At 45.8% G+C, this 20,086-nt stretch overlaps 1 protein-coding gene and 1 long non-coding RNA gene across 3 annotated transcripts in view; both read right to left on the minus strand.

The window, feature by feature from the left end:
- Positions 1–20,086, minus strand: part of LOC126518312 (lysosomal protective protein-like) — a 136,635-nt gene that overhangs the window by 21,015 nt on the left and 95,534 nt on the right. The gene's annotated exons all lie outside the window — the stretch shown is intronic.
- Positions 1,393–11,773, minus strand: LOC126518311 (uncharacterized). Its single transcript, XR_011891081.1, has 3 exons — positions 11,690–11,773; positions 3,723–3,911; positions 1,393–1,550 (listed from the first exon to the last, which is right to left on the minus strand). It is a non-coding gene; the product is annotated as an uncharacterized lncRNA (long non-coding RNA).

Consider the following 20,086-nt stretch of genomic DNA (forward strand, 5'->3'; position numbering starts at 1 on the left):
TTTCCGATGGCGTAACCCTTGGCAAAGCAAAAGCGTGAGCAAGTTTGCGAGCATGTTCGAATAGCCGCACTATAAATTCTGAAGCTTCAGATTACGCAGGTCTTTCATTTGCAAATATATCCAGTGCATGCACAAGTACACCTCAGAATGTCACGGAGTCCAAGATGCACTGTATGAAGAACTGAAGAAACATATCTGGCAGAACTCTCATAATACTATACCTATCAAGGCCGGTTGGTTACGCCCACTTTACACGTCCTTTTGATCAATTTCTCCTTAACGATTGTGATTCCAATCTAGAAATATTCATGTTCCATCCCACGATTACGTCATCAGTCATATCAAGGGCAAGAGAACTTGGCAAAATTGTTCACTGTTTTGGATTTCTGACATTTAATGCAGCTCTAGCTGAAGCGCAATTACACAGCAACCTAAAATGGCGGGTATCCCTAAAATATATGCCAGTTTCAGAATTTACGAGCAGACACGACCTCACAACTGTTGAGCTTCAATTTCGCAATCACAACGTCTGCCCCATAGCGAGTAAGATTTTAATTCATGAACATTTTTAATTAGCAACAGATGCACTGAGATTTCAAATGCAGACAGCTGTACTCTTTAAGAAATGCACACTGAAAGGCGGAGCAGCTGTGTCTGTCACAGTCTTTTCGTTTTTTCGTTCGAACTCGAACAGAGGGTGTATGTGGCACAAGTCCGACGTGTATGGTTGTAGATTAAACCGCATACCTTCAGGTTTATTCCAAGTGGATTCGAGAGGAGAAGGCGTTGTGTCAGGAGAGGAACGAAGACGCCGGCGAAGCTTTCACCCGTCACGTAAAACTCATTTTTTCTGAACTGCGGGAACTTGGAGAAGAAATCCTGTATGGCCTGGTAGTTGTCTTCGGTGGCCTTGTTGTCGTCAGTACTGATGCTCCCGGTGGGGTCGTACGAGTAACCGGTACCAGCCGGTGCCTCGAGGAATATCACGTTTGCAACCTGTACGGAAAGAAGAATAGAAAACAGCACAAGAGCAGCGATTGTGACGATTTAAATGACAATTTAACCCCAGCGGGAATTGGTTGCGAATAGGTCATCGCTGCCTCTTCAAGATCAAATTGTAACAGTGCCCTTCATAGTGAGGTATGATACAATCATCGCTAAAGCAAGTTAAGCTAGCCCGGCTTAAGAACTACGATGTTTGTCATTTATAGACTGAAGTATGGCACGCCACAGCATTTGCGATTGGGCGATATCGAATGAAGTGCTCTATTCACACGGGAAGCGAATGATCGCTGCTCCATCGATACGAGACTCGAAGTAAGAGCGCCTTTAGGAAGTTAACAGGAGGGCGCGTAACGGGTTCGTCAGTCAGGCAACTTGTACTAGCCTTGTTCCAGCTGAATGGGTTTATGGTTAGCTTCACGCCCAGAGGGTCAATGCGGAACGGGCCCAGCTCCATGGTAGCACCAATGAGCGAGCTACATCCTGGTCCTCCATTCATCCACAGCAAGACGGGGTCGTCAGACGGAGACCGCTGGCTTTCCATGAACCTTCGTATGAAGAAACAAGAACAGGGTTCTCGGCTTGTACTTTATTTCACAATAATGCAGTACTGGAAAGAAAAATATGACGGAATCCCTAATGCGCGAGGCTATGCTCGAGACAACCACACTACGATGAAGGACACGCCCCTAAAGGGCACGTTCTTCTGAACGGTCATGCTCCTCACTGGCCAACGCGTGCCGTGGCTTTACGTTATCGTAAATCAGAGTATAAATCTGCCTGCCTTTGTAATGAATAACAAGTGCTAAGGCATGATGCAGGCAGTATTTCTGAGCGAGTATGCCTGCGGTATATATATATTTATGCGATGACATTGCAATTCATTGAAATCTTACACTCATTATTCGAGAGTTGCCTGTCCTTTACACACGCGCGAGTACACGTACACAGACTCACACACACACACACACACACACACACACACACACACACACACACACACACGCGCGCGCGCGCGCACACACACACGCACGCACACACACCACACACGCACACACACGCAATCCTGCGGGCAATTACGGAAATAGTCATTCATTGTCTGCTGAATTTCTATCTAAGCATTTCCGCAATGTACTTACTATGGTGCCCGACTTTACTTTCTACTTGCTTCGACGATAATATATACGCCTGCACAGAAAGCCGCCACTTCGCAGAAAGAAAATTTTCATCAGCCTAAAATCAGCATCGGAATACGCCGCTGTAGTAATCCCGCTGACATACAACTGTGGCAAAGCCTGAAAGCCATGAAATGTAACAGTAAAAGCCGGAACTTCTGCAGGTGTTCTAACCGCACTCTTCATATACAACACCTGTCACTCTCGCGTTTCTTTTGTTCTTGTTTTTCTTTCGCCGTATTTAGCGATACACTTATAATGTGCGCTGACCCATCCAGAAAACCTGTGCTCTGTTTCACTGAAAAACTGCAGGAATAAAGTTGGCCATCACAGTGCCTCACTGCTAATTCTACTCTAAACGTGATAACGCACCAGCAGTTCAGTATGAAACGAAAAATAAGCAGAATCTCGACATTCCGTTTCCATTTCTTGTGTGTTTGTTTATTTGTTTATATCAATGTGCATGGGAGCTTGGGTCATCTTAAGGCGTACCAGAGGATGCGAGGGCCACTTGCCTATCAATGGCTTTCCAAACTAGAAGTATTAGACATTCAGAAAAAGGAAACAGACATCGGTTTACGCACCAAGTTGTCGAAAAAAAGAAAAGCTTCTCAATGATCGAGTGAGGCATGAAAGAAAGCAGCACGCGACTTGTGCCTCAAACACATAACGCTCGTCGCATTAATGCGAGTCTGAAGCACCTGGAAAGTACATTGCCCATAATCGTACACCTTCCGCAAGCGTCGCGATCATCTCAACGACCACCCTGTTGGATGTAGAGTTGGGCCAACTATAGGCCGTGAACGCTTCGGTTTATTTTAGTTTCAGTTTATTTATTTCATAAGTGGCATAAATGCTAAAATAACTATACAGAAGGAGGTCCCAGAGCGTGTAGATGAAAGGGGACACCTTGTAGCAAGATATATGCATTTGTGCAAATATATAGCATAAAACAGCAATGTTTTAGCCTCTAAATGGAATATTACGCAAAGTAAATGTAATACAAAGTGCAGATAATGCGAAGTCCATAACTAGCCGTACAACTACCAGAGTAGTCGCGGCATTCACAACAGAACAAACCAAAAAATTTTTATATAGTGTACAATTGAAGAACATAGAAAAGAGAAAAAACGAAGGATAAATGAACACGAATGAAGTGATTCTGTGAATAATTTTGATTATATAGTAGGAAAGGTAATAATATTTTCTTGGGGAGACCTTGAAGAAGTTGCGAATAGTTAGCAAGCCCTTTGAATTATTTAGGTGCTTGGAGACATATAACCTATCAGACAGTGGCGAAAGAAACGCAGTAAGCAGGCCCGCAACTCAGACAGGTACAACCCTTGCCTGCTCCTCAGCAAGACGATAGGAAGAAAGGAAGTAAAGATAGGAAAATGGGCAAGGAGGCGAGATTACAGGAAAAGACCCCCCCCCCCCCCCCTACAGACTTCAAATGCTCAAATAAAAATATTACGAACAACATAGCATGACCACGGGAACAGATAGAGATGCGTACAGTTAACACGTGGTCACGCGTACACTTACCAATAGTGAAGCTGTCGACCTTCGGCGGCGTTCAGAAAACCCGAGTAGTGCCTGAAGTTTATGCGTTCACGGAGTCCCGGCAATCTGGTCACCTCCAACTCGGACTGGTCGATGGCCACGCCCAGCAGTGGCAGTGCCGACACCACGAGCACAATTTCGGTTAGCATGGCTCTCACCAGGCGTCGTGCCCTTTGAACAATGAAGTTCAACAACGTGTGAAATGCGTATGTGGCAGCCACAATTTCGATGCGCAATGCTCCTCAAATCCTACGTGCCGTACTGAAGTTTGCAGAAAGATGACTCCAAGTCTCGCTGTTAAGCCATAGATGGCCTCAGTATACTATGGTTGAGGGGGTATGGTATGGTTAAGGGGGCTTGAGAGAGAGAGAGAGAGAGAGGAGAGAGGCAGGGAGGTTATCCAGGCTGAGTCCAATTTGTTACCCTACACGTGGGACAATTAAGATCGAATCGTTCACGGGGTCAAATGAAAGTTTACTTAGCGACTTTTTTGTGACAAGTAAGAATGATAATAGCTGCGCAGACGACACCAAAACTGCATGAAGTCGTAGTCAAACTCTCGTGTCACATATTTCAGTGCGCACTAGGTGGTCAAAATCAGTACACAGTTCGCAACTGTTCCTTGTTTCATCGCAGATACAGTTTGAGCACCCTGTCGAATACAATACAATATCATACGACCTTCAACGCCAACTTCAGCACAATTTTCCTTTGGTTGAATCGGTAATAGATTAGTTGTATAGGCTACTGAACCAATGTTGGCAAACCTATAGAGGCATATTTTCTCATTACCCACATTGAAATAGGTCTTAAGCAGATGACGTGTCCACCTGGTGAATAGCGCATATTATCTCTGTTCCAAAACGTCGCCTCCGAGATCTTTTGCATCATATCCGAGGTCACGTCTGAAACTAGTCTTTTACGCGGCACAATATTACCGTGCAGTTGGCCTATAAGCGTAAGTGTGTTATTCTGGAGGCAAACCATCAACCTCAAGGGTGTAAAATTTCTGGAGTAATTCAACCAGTATGCAGCTAATCATTTCCACATGTCTGTTTTGGTGTAGGCACTTCGTGGCTCATGATTTTAGGAACGTATCAAGGCTGGATTCAAACGTACGCATCTGATAAGATAATCATTTTTGCTTCCTTACTCCACTGCAGACTTTTTTTATATAAATAAAAAAGGCCTTGCTGCAAATTGCACGCATATGATATTTATTCATGAATACCCCGAAAGGAGGGGGGGAGGGGGGGGCTTTCGATGAGTGTATGAAATATTATAAGGGGGGTAGGGGTACAGAACAGGTGCAACTTATCCCATGGAGATATTGAATAGTATTGCAGTCCACAACAAACCAGTGCTGTTTTATGGACCGGAAATAACAGCCACCGTAACCTTGTTCTTCATAAACTATAGGAGCAGGGAAGTAATCCTGAAGACCAAGACAATATAAGCAACTATAGAGGAAAAGCTGCAGTTTACCTACTCTCCAAGGAGAGCCAACACTATCTCTCGAAAATGGGGCTAAATATAGTATAAGCAGTTGCTGAAGCAAGTGTGACTGACGTCTGAGGTTTTTTTTTTCTTTTTGTGCGTATACAGCAACTACCTGAAACGGCGCAATGATAAACGCATGAATTGTAAGCCGTCTTACGCATCGAGTTGATGCCGTTTGAGTGGCAACCGCCATCCTTTAGTCTGCGCGTATATACACAGCAACTCCCTTTCTGTAATCAAGGGGTCACCGGAGGTGGCGGCGTAGCTTAATTAGAACTTTACGACTTATAACGCCTAACCCGTACACCCTTACATAAGCGGTGTTTACATGAATACGGCAGAAGCGTATCGCATCAACTTTCAAGCGTATCGCATCTCATTGAAACGAGGTAATTTGCTAGGAAGGCGTATCGAATCCAATACGCCAAACAAGGGTAATTTGAGATGGTGAATGCGCATTTCAGCGGCGCATGCAAACAGAAGCGTATCGCATCAGGAATTATGGGAAAGCTGCGGGATTACAAGCGGCCAGCCAACCAGCGGCGCGGCCGTATGGCAGCGGAAGCATGTTTACCGGAAGTAGGGGGCTCATTTCCAAATGTGACACCAGACGGCGCTAGCTTGCCGACCAGTGAGATATGGTGAGATGCGCATACATGCAAACGGAGGTGCATCAGCGGAATGCGATACGGAAAGATAATACGATACGCTTCTACCGTATTCATGTTAAACAGTTCATAGACATCGTTACAAACAGTACATTTCAACATATGCTTTCGTTGTAAGCGGACTTCCAAGTACACATTACCGCTATTACGCAAACCGGTTTTATTTCGCTACGTTTACCTCGGAGGTAAAGCAGACTTAGTTCAGGAAGTAGCGGGCAGTTTGGCGCCCCTCTAACTCGTCTGACTGCGCCGCGCATTGCCTGAGCACGTGCCACTCTCAGGTTCTGTTACAGCACCAGCGTGCCAGTGCGCGAGATAGCGGCTCACTTAGGGAGAGAGCAGGGTGCATGCTTCGCTGCCGGTCGGAGCAACGATAAAACCGAAACTATATTGCCCGTAGGTCACCGGCACGGACACAGTATACGTGCTTTTCGACAGCACGTGAGCGTTCCGTCCAAGTACTGGCGTATCAGATACCAAGAGGCCCTGGCTAAACGCAAAGGAAAGCATGTTGGCTACAACCGAATGCCTACTTTGGGCACCTAGTGTGGCTACCGAAAGAATATCGAAGAAAACGTGAGACGCTTGGTCCACAGACAACCCTACGCATACTGCTCGGTATCCTAAACCGGCGAGACAAAATTTTCCGGAGTGGTTGCGCTCAAGCGAACGCGTTGCAATCCGTCGAGTCCCTGCAGCGCTGGTAGCGAGCGACCACCGTTTCTTTTCTTCGTCCACTAGCCGGAAAGCGTCCAAAACTCTGCCAGACGAAAATCAACTCGGCCAGAGGAAAACGAACACGCACCGAAGTGGGCCGTGCGGTGGTCGGGGCAACACGAGAAAAACTCATGCGAGGAAAATGGAAGCTGGCTCCGGCAGCCCGCGGGTGGCGAGAACAAGAAAATTAAAACACTCAACGTGTCCGCGTGAAGAAAAGTCAAAGTAAAAAAAAATGAATAAGGATGTAGTTGCCTTTTCTGGCTTTAGTGACTTGACATGGATGCTTTGGCACAGGTGAAAAAAACGTTTATATTCTTTGCTGTGACATGACGACACAAATGAACCACCACAACGTTGCCTCTCATTTAACTCGCTGCGTGCTTAGTCAACTTGTCTGAAAGTGTGTTGATTTAGTTTTTCTGGTTGTATGGTCCGATGTACGACTTTAGAAAAGACAATGGACCTTTGGCGTCAAATGTTTATAACTGCATTAAACCCGCAAAGTACCGGAATTGAAAATCTAAAGCACTACTTTGGAAATGTGAATGCATCTTTCGCACCGAAAGGTTATGAGAACTTTATACCCATAAAGTTTCAGAATTGAAATCCAAGCGCTCCGTAGATTCCGCGGCCTCCGCGAGATGCCGAGACGAGCCCGCTCCCCATATAGGCGCCCTTGAACCTTTGTGCTCGGTGGGGCTCCTTGCGTTACGATATGTGACTCCCAATGCATCGGCGTTCGCGCTAAAATGCCCTTTCGAGCGTGAAAGGGACATCGTAAACAAAGTCGAGCACGATTTCCGCCGCCGGGACTAGTTTTGGTCGGCGGCGCACTACAGCACGAAAAAATTTCGGGAAAGGGGGGGCTGAAGCCCCATAAGCCGGTCCCCCCCCCGTCTACGTCCCCGGACCTTACGAAACCCTGCCGGCGGCGGCCTGGCCGCATGGCGCAGTTTGTGTGCATGGCACGTGGTGTGTTTGCTTTCCTATGCGACACAAATGCAAGTGCTGGGCTGTAGAGATCGCGTGTTGGAGTGTGATCGCGTGAACGTTACAATCGTCCGTAGCCTGGAAAGAGTTCTTGGTGCTGGCGTCTAAACAGCGTGCTGACCACGTGTGGTGAAGGAGCACCAAAACACACGTCCGCAAACTGGCTCCAATACTCAGCGTCGAAGACGTACCGGCAAGAAATAAGCGCCGCGCGGAACAGCGGCGTCTTGGCTACGCAGCGAAACGTGGTGCAGACCACTAATGTATGAATACAATGCGTGCATACAATTATATTAATTCAATTACCTACAGCCACATAATTCAGTTATAGTCTTACACTTCTGCTACGATGCAATGTGCTATGTGAGGCAATGATAACGCTCAGCCCTCTCAGACAGTTTGAACAAATACACACAAAGCCGCCTCAAGCAAACTCGTCTCCCTGTGCATACTGTAGGCTATATACGCAGATAAACAGCGCTGGTGCGCCCAAGCTGAAGTGTAACCTAATCTTACCGCTCTCGTATTGTACTAAACGCTAACGAAATTACATATTCGCTGCAACCATCATCGCTAATTATTGTTAATCAAAGCAAACCGCTTACAAAGTTTCACTTACATCGATTCCCACAGTGCGTGGGATCCACGATAGAGTGTATAAGCGCGACTAAACGATCTCGTAGAAAGAAACAGATACACAGAGACAGCGCTTCAGTTTCAGCTATAGATTTAATTTTCGCACGCATCGGTGTATATATACCGTCCGACCGGAAATATACCTGAAAAAAAAGAAAACATTCAATGTTGCATATCGACGAACCGTACACGTGTGCCAGGCAACACTGATATATAGGTCGATATGCAACACTGAAGGTTGTCTTTTTTCTGCCATGTTTGTTTCCGCTCGTACGGTATATATATATATCGATGCGTGCGAAAATAAAGTCTATAGAAAGTCTCTGTGTATCTGTTTCTTTCTACGTCCTCGTTCAGTCACGCTTATACACTCTATATCATGGATTCTAACCAACTAGCCCACCAACGTGTTTTAACCCAGCGTGCGATCCGCCGATTTTTCTTCAATGTCCGTGGAGGGACGGACGGACGGACGGACGGACGGATGGATGGATGGATGGATGGATGGATGGATGGATGGATGGATGGATGGATGGATGGATGGATGGATGGATGGATGGATGGATGGATGGATGGATGGATGGATGGATGGATGGATGGATGTTATGAGCGTCCCCTTTGGAACAGGGCGGTGGGTTGTGCCACCAAGCCCTTCCTATTATACTGCCTAATGTCCCACCTAGACTAAAAAAGAAAACAAAGAAGAAAAAAACACTATGAACTCCAACAACCAAATTTTCCAATCCACTATTGCGAACTTTGCTTTTGTACGTCTCCGTTTTTTCTCGTTTCCATACTTTTCTTCCACCAATCTTCCAATCGCCTCTTACTACGTCCGTGCCTCATAACTCCCGCGCCCTCTATGCGGAGGTAACGCGGACCACCTGGCTTAGCAAGAGGAAAGCTAAGCAACCACCCAATACAGAGTTTCATACAATAATTACTACAGGGGACTCTGACGCTAGTGTCTACGGGAGCTGCCATAGAGGAAGGAAAAAGTTAAGAGAGAGCATTACGTCACGCAGTTAGCCTTCTTAAGCGAACGCTCCGTTAAGTCTATGCATTTGTTCAGTGGCGGTCCAACACGTGACCTCTTGCGTCGCGATCACGGACCAAGAATCGAGATTTGCTGAGACATTTGGTTCCCAGTAGCTATGCCGGTAGTTTTAATTCGCTGCGCGCTTGTTCACCTGCCGTGCCGTGGCTCTGCCTTCCGAGTGGGAAGACTAAAATTAGATCCCTAGATTTTTCAAAAATATCTAGAGACTGACTAAAACCAACCGCACACTTCGACGTGCGATCACCCTGTTGGGCTGACAGGTTTGGCTTCAACCGCGTTACAGTATGCTCCCTCCTATCTTTTACCTTCCTCAATGGGGGCTGCAATCGGGGCAGTTCAGCCAACATGGAATTATGGGAAATTGATGGATTGGCTTGAACTTCATCCTTCAGGCTTTAAACGTACCTCCCCCTTTGTAAATCCGGAATTTTCAACAAAGTACTCTGTGTTAAATGATCCAATGGGCATTATTAAAATGACCCACCAGCAGGATTAGAACACAGGACCTCTAGCGCTGAAGTCCGACATTGAAACCATTACGCCACGGACGCATGCATCGATAAGCAGCACAGAAGACCCTTGCGTACAATCCGGCCTCTCGAGACATTTGGCACGCTCTTATTTGAACTACTGGACATGTTGAGCCGCTATCCCCAGTGATTGTGCGTGTTCGTGGAGTATTCTACATGAACTTGGTTAAAACTCGCTGGCGGGCTAGTTGGTTAGAATTCATGACATAGAGTGCATAAGCGCGACGAAACGAGGACGTAGAATGAAACAGATACACAGAGAAAATGCTTTTCAACTATAGATTCTATTTTCGCACCCATCGATGTATATGTACCGTACGAGTGGAAACAAACGTGACAGGACAAAAAACAACCTTCAGTGATGCATATCGGTGAACCGTACACGTGTGCAAGGCATGGTGAAAACACATACTGCAAAGGTTACAAAGATCTCCGTATCTCCTTTTCAATAATAGCGACACTGATCGTATATGCTCACGGACATTTCCTGCAATTATGCTATTTCATGGGCTTCCACAATGTCCCTCCTCATCCTGCACTGAGCCCTATACAGAATGGAAGTACTTTCAATGGAAGGGTTTCCAGGAAGAATATCTCGGCAATGAATACCCAAATGACCCGAGATTACCCTAGTGACGTTATATCAATGCTCTTTTAATCTCTTATGAAAATATCTCAGTAATCTCTCTCTAAGAAATTCAGCTCGTGACCCCATGATCGGAGCGCTATAACTATTAATGATAACGAGCGGCCATCAAACGAATATAGCATAGTACGTTAAACGTTAGGGCTAGTTGGTGGGTCATCTTGAACACGCTCACAGCGCAAGGCTAAAGGTATTATAGAAAGAGACAATAAAGAACGCGGGCAGCGCCATCTGTACTTTTCGTTCTGGCGTTTTTGTTGCACAGTACTACATAAGGTGTTCCTTGTGCGAACAAAATTTGTTGGCATACAGCGCTGTCAGCGTTGTTTCTTGGCTCTATCCCTGCATCCTACCGCTGTAGGTGTATGCATTCAGAATGTGACATGTTTGAGCGTCTGCTTCCTACGCAGGGCTGACATCGATCCAACCGCCGACGAAACTGTGTGGGCCGCCTCGGTCGCGGCTTTCCCCTATCAGCTCCTGCGATTGGGCCTGGACCAAATGATCACGCAAAGGTTCTTGGCCGCTAGATCCCTCCCCGAGGCGAGAATGTAAGTCAGCGTGCATTGCCGACACTAGTGTTCTTTATGGAACTCAAAATATGAAAGAACATTCAAACACCTTAAACACCATGTACTGGTGGCGGCTATTGCGTTTCGCTTAAATATGTAATGAATACGAAAATTTAGAAAGTGAACATAAAGAAAGAAAGCGGAAGAAAGAAAGTTTAATTTTTTAGTACGGATCGACACTCCTTGCTATCCGATTCATATAAGAATTGAGAATTCACAAGTTCTTGAATGTTCATTTCTGCTCGCATACCACATATACTATACACAACACTTCAAGTTCTCTACAGGGAGAAGGAACGACGCAAGTGGCCAATGTTCCCAGCGATTCTGGTGCAGGAAGATTACGTTTACGACGCAGAAGCACCACTTACTGAGCGAATCGCATAGAGTCGCTAAATTTTCAATCATTTTCTCTCGTTGAATAAGGATGCCTTGCATTCAGGCAGCCTACTAGAGATGTCTATTTTTTATTTTGCTTTTTTACATTTAACCAAGTACTTCATTATTTGGACCCAATCTCCCCATACTTTCATTCCCTTAAGAAGGTCCACGGGCTTTTATAACACTTTCTTCCTTCAACATTTGGTGACGAGGTGACGAAGTAAAGATGCAATTAGTATTACTGACTTGCTATAGCTACGGTTCTTCACGTTGTAGGCACTGACAGCAACGACCTGCAAAGCACACCTGCATGGCGCAAGCGTGCCTTCGTCTGATTTCGCGACTAGGCAACTGCGACCACCTGTGCTTATCATTTATACAGAAGTCACACACACAAGTCACACACACAAGTCAGCCAGCAGTCACGCTGGCCGTGTCGTCGTGAAGATTTAAGTCTGTGCTGTTTCGCGCCTTGTTTTCGTCGGTGTGTCTCTGCCTATATACAATCACATGTGGACTGAGCGTAGTGAACTTGAAGTTGGCGTTTGTACGCCTCCATTTGCGCGTTCCTTCGCTCTCGCGCTACAGCAACTTGTCAAAACAGAGTTGCGGTGTTAAAGTGTAGGTCGTCCATCACTTTTCCTGCTTCTTTTTTTTTTCATGCGCCTACGTTTTGTACGTGGACGGGCTTGAATGTATCGTACGGGGCAATTAATATCAAATTTTAGCGTGCCATTAAACGTATTAGAGAGCTTTAGCTGCCCTTATGGCCTATTACCCTTTATGAAATACCGGGAAATACGATACGCAGACTCCAGCAGTAGCACTGATGGCGGCCGGCGACAGGTTACACCCATAAAACCAACTCTCCTGTTTTTCCGCACATTGTTCTAGTATAACGTACGATGAAACTTCCCGGCGAACCAAAAGGTAGTACGTTTCAACGCATTGTGAACATGGGCAGCATAAAAACACTTACAAAAATCTTGTGATTTTAATTATTTGGCGAGGGATTCGTTACAATAAAGATAGTGGAAATCTGGGTTTGTTCTTCGATTATCTGTTGCTTGATCGTTTTAGGTAAAGCGTTTTCGGCTTTTACTTTTACAGAAGGTAGCATAATCTTCTTTTTAGGGGGGGGTCAATTTATAACAGGAAATTCGTTTTTCTTTTATTTTGTTTGGTTATTTCGAAGAATATATTTTTTTCTAGCTGAATTTCCACCAACTTTCGTGAGTAGATCACTTTTCGGTAGAAACATAGCGATTTTCTTTTCAACGAGTATTTGGTTCACTAATTTTCTTGACATCGAACCATTATGTCATCTGATTCTGTCTTCAACAATTTAGTTACAGCCAAAGCAGAACAATTAAATTTTCCATAAGCAGTCTGGCACAGAACCACGCCACGCAGAATTACGACGGTTTTTACGATCGGCCAGCGGGGGTAGTGACCTTCTGGGCGCTCGGGCCCCGTTGCGACGTATCGCTTCGGGAAGCCAACAATAAGCCCCGTTCGGACAGCGCTACGGCACCAGTAAGGCAAGACACGTTTGGTGGACTGAGTATTGTTAACTGGTTCGCTGTCGCCTTCACAATCCGATTGGAGCACGAAAACTCCTGGAAAAGGGTGTTCTACAGCGTTCCACCACGGACTCCGGTAATCGTCACGGTCGTTTGACAGACGCGGCCGCAAACTGCGGAGTCAGCTCAGGAACGAAGACGTGCCAGCTTGAGTAAAGCGTGACAAATCCTGTCTACGAGCCCCCACTCCGTTCGGTGTCTTCACTGAAACAAAAGTGTGGGAGTGAGTGTGTGATCTCTCGCCCGCAAAGGGCGGGTCCTTTGGCGACTTTGAACGCTCCGATTGGACGAAGCTTGGACGGCAGGGAGGAGAGAAGGGGTTTTAAGCAGCCGTTTTCGGCTCTTCGGTATGCTTCGTTTCGGTCATGCTAGACGGATGAAATGCAACGTTCTCCCCCCTTGCATGTACGTATTGTAAATCAATTCCGTAGTCCTCTTTCATGATGCGAACGGGTTCCTCCCTTCAGCACTGTACAGCTACCCCTTCTTATATGCCCGAACCTTACACTGTCCAGTAATTGCGTGAGTTTTCCGGGTGAGAGAATTCGAACGCAAATGCCACATTCACGCTTTAGTTGTAATATTACGCAGATAAAAAGCTCCAACAAAAAATATTGATAAAACCACGCGCAGATGCGATGCAGTGTTTGAATCCAAATAATGCGAAGCTTGTTGGAGTTAGCGGGGTAGCTGCTGTAGTGGATTATACAAGCGCTATATCATCGCCTGTAGCTGTTAGCTATCTGCGCCACGAAGACGAAGGCAATTTGTAATTATTTCTTTATTATAAACAGAGGAGTTGTTGTCAACGCCTGTTGGTGACGGCTATCACCATCGCGCTTGACTGAGAACATAGGATAGAAATAGAAATAATACAATTGCTTACATTAGCTCATGCTTAAACAAAAGAAATAAGGAAAAAAATGGTCTAACACTCTAAGAGTGAGTCTCTTTCGAGAAGTTCTCGCTTGCAGCGAAGTCCGCGGATGCCTGGTGTACACATGCTTTAAATGCCACGAATGAGAATATTACTCACGACGATGAGAGTCAATCATTTGTTTTTTATTATTATTATTTATACATTCTGCAGGCCACAGTAGGGTCCTAGCAGGAGTGATGAACCAATAATCCTCACAGAGGCCGGCGTCCTCACAGAAGCGTTGAATGCATTTATTACGTTGTGATGCATTTTTGAACGCCGCGGACCTAACACCTTGGCATGCGAAAAATGCCGATGTGAATCAAATAGACGTAGTTCTTATTCGAGGCGCTGTCTATGTGTTGTGTGCTTCGGACAGTCGAGTGATACGTGGTATACCTCCTCGTCATCGTAACCACGCGAACATGTTGGATAGATCACACGCTTAATGTGAAATAAAACAATGCAGCAGATCCAACGAGTTTGAATCTGGATACAGCGAAGCATTCTGTAAGTGCATAATGAGTCGAAACATGAGTACACACACGCACGCATACGTGGGCACACACAAATTATACCAAACCTTTTTGTTAAGCTTAGTTGCTGACTACTAGAGAGAACGACGGACGCCTTGAGCGCATCATGGTTTCACGGGCAGCATGCACATACGTATACGTACGTAGCTCAATTCGAATCTATTTTATCTGCAAGAAAAATTTACCTCCTCATTAGCGTGTAGCCGCCGATGGATGCGCGAAAGCGAACTTTCTGGTTCTTTCTTTTTCTTTTCCCCTCACGACCGGTGCTGCCGCTGCCGCGGATGCGAGCGCCATCTGGTGCTGGTCCAAGAAACCCGGCCTCGCGCGTACTCCGCGGTGATTGGTTGACCTATTTACCAAGAGAACAGCAAGGCCGCAGCCACGGTCGCGAAACCCGGCAGGGTTCACAAGGAAAAGCTTCGTTTTCAAAGGTGCTTTGTGCAAGCGGCAGGCGGAGAGGGTGTAAGAGGAAGTCGATGACGTCGTGCAAGCTGAGGGTCTTAGCTGGTACTCGGGATAGACTTCATGGGCATCAGGTTTATTATTTTGTGATCTATGTGAATCAGTTCGATGCATACATATCTCGCCTGAGGCCTCGTAAGATGCGCCGGTTGTCGGACTGGGATATGGGATTAAGGCGCGTTTCCAAATTTTCATGAGCTGCGTTTACCAGCGCATCCGCCATTTCTTTGAATCCGCAGTGACTTGAAGCCACTGGAATACCACATGTTCCTTTAATGCAGTAGCTTGAGTAGGTTCTTTCAGTAGAGCGTAGGTTACACGGGCGCCAATTTGTCCAGGTGTGGCAACTTTAATGCATGTAAGAGCCGCCAAGGAATCAGTCATGGCGATCCAATTTCTTGGCGTCTTTGACATTTTGATGAAACCGATGGCAATCGACACGCATCTTTTATTATACTATGTAATTTTAAGTGCTGAGGCTGAACTTTGTTGTAACGGAGCCACCAGCCTACTCAAAAAGATAATGTGAAGCCAACTGCATCGCTGCAACGGCTGGTGCCTCATTTTTACTGCGACTGCCTTCTACAGACGTTCCGGTTGTTCCTAGATCCAAAAGCAAGGGAGGGTAGACTGTCAAGAGAAAAATGCTGATGGGAGGTGTGTGCGCAGAGACGTACCACATACACCCAAATACGTTTAGGGCGCCATAAGCCTTGTGCAACAGAGTCTCATTCATTATGGGGGATCGGCAAAGAATCGCCACATACCTGGTGCCACATACCTAGTGCTTCCGTTGTCTGTTCGGGACTCAGTGATTCAAGTTGTCTACTAAACCAGAGGGCAGAAACGCGCCTATTCTGGCACATTTTCAGTGATTACAAGTTGTATACTCGACAAGGCAAGCAGCCAGCACATACCCAGTAGCCTAAGCTGTCTGTACATATCAACAAATATATCCGCCGAGATAACGACGAGAAATGTCAAACTCCAAAAAAAAAAGAGGGACAACTTCGCTTTAAAAATTTTGCTGGGCACTCCTGCGCACTCCTACCCCGTTCATCCACAACAGTGACTGGGCGCAGCGCGCGCGCGAGAGAGAGAGAGAGAATGAAGAGGAAAGGCAGGGAGGTTAACCAGATATTAGTCTCCGGTTCGCTACCCTACACTGGGGATGGGGGATAGGGGTTAGAAAGATGACAGAGAGGAAAACGCTAAAAAAAGGGGGAAAAAAGAAACAAGCACACATGGAGACACGCACACAAAAGGCGTTCCAGTTAAAGTCGTTCACACAGGCCGGTAGATCGCAAAAAGCGCAATAGCGCTTGCACGGCCTTCTTCTGTGACGGTAGGTCCTTTCGATGTTGTAGAATTCTTTTTTCGGATAGCGGTTGGTTGTCCAGTTGGTCAAGTTCGTGGCGAAGGCATGCCCTCTGTGGACTGTACTGCGGGCAGGCGCACAAAATATGGTCAATTGATTCTTCATGGCCGCAGTGGTCACAGGTTGGGGTGTCGGTCATCCCTATGCGGAATGCATAGGCTTTGGTAAAGGCAACGCTCAACGAAAGTCGATATATAAGCGTGTCGTCTCTACGGTGAAGCTGTGATGGCGCTCGAAAACTTAGTGTGAGATCAAGTGAGTACAGTCCCGTATTTCTTAAATGTGGCTCATTCCATTGCGACGCGGTGCACTGCCGAGCAAGTAGGCGGAGCTTCCACTGCGCGAAGATTGTAAAGGTCCTGCCACCTCCCCCCCGATTCTCCGCGTAAGTCTGTGATGTGGCTTTTGATGCGGTTAGCATTCTTAAGCAACTTCACTAAGTTTCACATACCCAGTGACCCACGTTGTCTACTAGCTTGGTCAACTAGGTATGTGCTGGCTGCCGTCTTAACTAGCAGACAACGCACTCCCCTGAGTATTTACCCGAATGGACAACTTCCGGTTCGCCGTTGTCTGGCCTATAGAAAATTTGGGTCACTGTGCACGTGCTACGGAGTATGTCCCACCAGGTGTGTGCCTGAACAGACAGCTTCGTCTTCGCCGCTGCGTATGGGATATTGGTATGCGCCCATTCCTGGCCAATCCCGCAGAATGGATGTGTCAAGTTGCCACAACGGGTACGTGAGAACGTACCACAAGGCGACAACGAGGTATGCTGTGTCACGGTATCATTCGGCACTGTGGTTGGCAGCGAGATTGCCAGTTCGTGTGCCTGCTGATCTTGCAACGAGGCATCGCGCTTCATGGATGGCACGGGGTAAAGCGTATCATAATGAATTACGCAGCCATCATAAGAAATACTGATAATCGCATTAACGTCACCAGTCATCTCCTAAAGATCAATGCACTGCCATTTTTTTTTCATGGCCTTGCTGCGAGAAATAGGCCCGCACGTGCAAGGCATGTGTACATCAATATCACTCCCGCACAGTAACATTATGGTGCCCCCCTCCCGCCCTCATTTCAGATCGTGCCGTACTGCGTAAACACAAGCCCACCTGCGATCGCAGGCTTTCGGGGCTTGTTCCTGACTGGAGTCGTGAGCGCGTGGATAAGGCAGTTACACGCACCGCACTTTAAGGTCATCCATAAATTTGCTGCATCTGTCAGACTGTAGCAACAAGCGCATGTTGGAAGTGCCCCTCACAAATTGCTTCCGGCCTCGCTTTGTTTTATGATACCGAATGCTTTAGACTTTGTCATTACATCTTTTCTAATCAAATATTATAAGACAGGTAAGTGAAGACCACTTCTCGTTTCCTCTTGAGGATATAGGTCCACATGTTCCGCAGAAATGTTGTGGCGTCCTTGTGCATAGCGACAAGCAAGATAAAAGTTGAAGAGGGCAAACAAAATTAACTGTCCTTCTTTTATTCTTTGTTTGAGCCAGTGAGCAAGTGAGCCTGTTAGCCATTGGTTAGTTTAGTTGGTTACCGGATTTCGGCGTCCGAAAGCTCCACAGCATAGAGTCAGTACCTAAACAAAACGAGCAAACAAAAACAGTAGTGCATCATTGATGACTACATGGTGAACAGTGTAGTGTTGAAGACAGAAGCGCCAGAAATGGCCGTTCTCGTTTCCATTCATTACAGGTGCATTATTATGAAGGAGTAATTATGAGTGTTCGTTCCAGTACACATGACATAAACTATGCGTGAGTGCTCGAAAAAGGCATGAAATGAAAATATTAGGTGAAAAAGTGTTTTTCTTGTCGAGGTAGCTTCATCATATGAGAGCGTGTACAATTGAGACCTGACGAAAGATCAAGCAGCGATGCACCTTTTTCTTTCGTGAAAGTAAGGGAAGAGGCCCTCGCAAAGTGGTTTTCCTTTTCAGCATTGTCGCCGTGCCGTATACTGAAACAATTAGATCACTCCACGATAGGTGTATCGTGCATTACATCTACCCTCCGCTTATCTTTGCACTTCTGTTACTTGAATTTGAACGGCAACCGAAGAAAACGTTAGCCGTTACTGGACCAGATTTTCTTCTTTGATTAGCGGAGCCAATACAGACAAAGCTCATTGAAGAATCACGGGGCGAATCGGTATGCACAAGGAATCTCACTGACGCCGGCGTTTAACCCATGTAACTTACAGTTTAACCCACGTAACTTACAGAGAAAAGTTCCCTTATGCTTGAGGACAATATAAAACCTGGAAATAAACCGCAAAAGTTCGAAACCCCGCTCTACTAAAGCATCGCAAAGGGCATAGGGCAGGTGTATTTATGCCGCAATCAGCTGTATTGGTGTTGCTTCCCTCAGGATGTTGCTATCTCTACAACAGCCGGAGAAGACGAAACAAGTTTTGAAATGCACATGGAGTGGCTCAGCTGTGAATCTCGCAAAGGCTCTCCTGACGAGGATCAAATCAATGAAAGGATGGCCTTGACATGTCGCCAAAGAATTTCTGACATCACCACAAATAGTATTCATGAGGCGAAGAGAAAGTACCCATACATGATGAGCTTTGAGTGGGTAAGTAAACTTTTGCTACTATGTATGAAGCAGCATTTACATTAAGGTAGCCTGCCTTGTTGAGGAGTCAGCTGCATATAAAAAGAGCTAGAGCTTCTGTTACTGGTTGAAAAGCTAATTTCAATGCACACACATGTTCTATTGCACTGCAAAAAAGACTCAACTACTGCTCTCTAAATATTGCTCTGACAAAAAAGTTAGTGATCTAATGCATTTGGGCAGAAGACTCATTAGCTATGCCACCAGGGCTATCCTTGTACCACAGGTCATCAAAGGTACACCACAAGGCAATGAAAGTCGTTCAACGCTTCTATCAAGACACTGAGATTTGTAATGACTGACTAAACTACATTGTGTGTGTACATAGTGCTTATGCGTGCGCAGTGCTTATGTGTGAAAAATATGTGTGAAAAATACCAGAGAACTGTGTTGAAGATATAACCTATGAACTTAGCGAAAGCAAGACTTTCCCTTTTCTTTAAACTTCTTGTAGTAAGTGAATAGGGGTCGCCAAGGCATAGTGACAACTCCTCGATTCATTTTTATTTCAATAAAAGAAGATTAAGCAATCAGCACCGTAAATTGGTTTTCTTTTCTTTGTAACTAGAAATTTTCAATTTCAAGTACAGCTTCAGAAAAAAGTTGCCATTTCTATTTTGTAAGGTCAGAGTGCTCGCTTGGATTGTTTACATCTGTCGCCTGCCCATTCTACAATGTAAATGCTGTGCTTGTAGATACCATGGTAAAAATAACTACTATGTATTTGCTGGGTTCTTGTTGTAGTGCACTTTGTACACATCATTTTTTTTCAGTTTTGCAGTGACTTTGCAAGACTAACTAAGATTGACCCTTCACCTTGTGTTGCAAAAGGGATCAACAAAATTGTGAAAATGGCAGAAATGAAACACATCCCTTGCAAAGCAAGTGTAATGACATCACTTGAACAGGCTCGTGAGATGTCACCGGAGAGGCTGCGAACACGACGTGAGCTCTGTTACAAAGGCTTGATCGGCAGCTTTTAGACCTACACTCCGCGACAAATTATTTTTGCAGGATCTCGTCTTATAGGCATAACATTACATTACATCTGTGTTTAACCATTTGGTTCTTTGAAGACAGTTCTTGAGGTTTTCAACTCATATCTGGTCTTAAACTGAAATTCT

Source organism: Dermacentor andersoni, chromosome 11, assembly GCF_023375885.2.
Source record: "Dermacentor andersoni chromosome 11, qqDerAnde1_hic_scaffold, whole genome shotgun sequence".
In the NCBI taxonomy this organism is placed as follows: Eukaryota; Metazoa; Arthropoda; class Arachnida; order Ixodida; family Ixodidae; genus Dermacentor; species Dermacentor andersoni.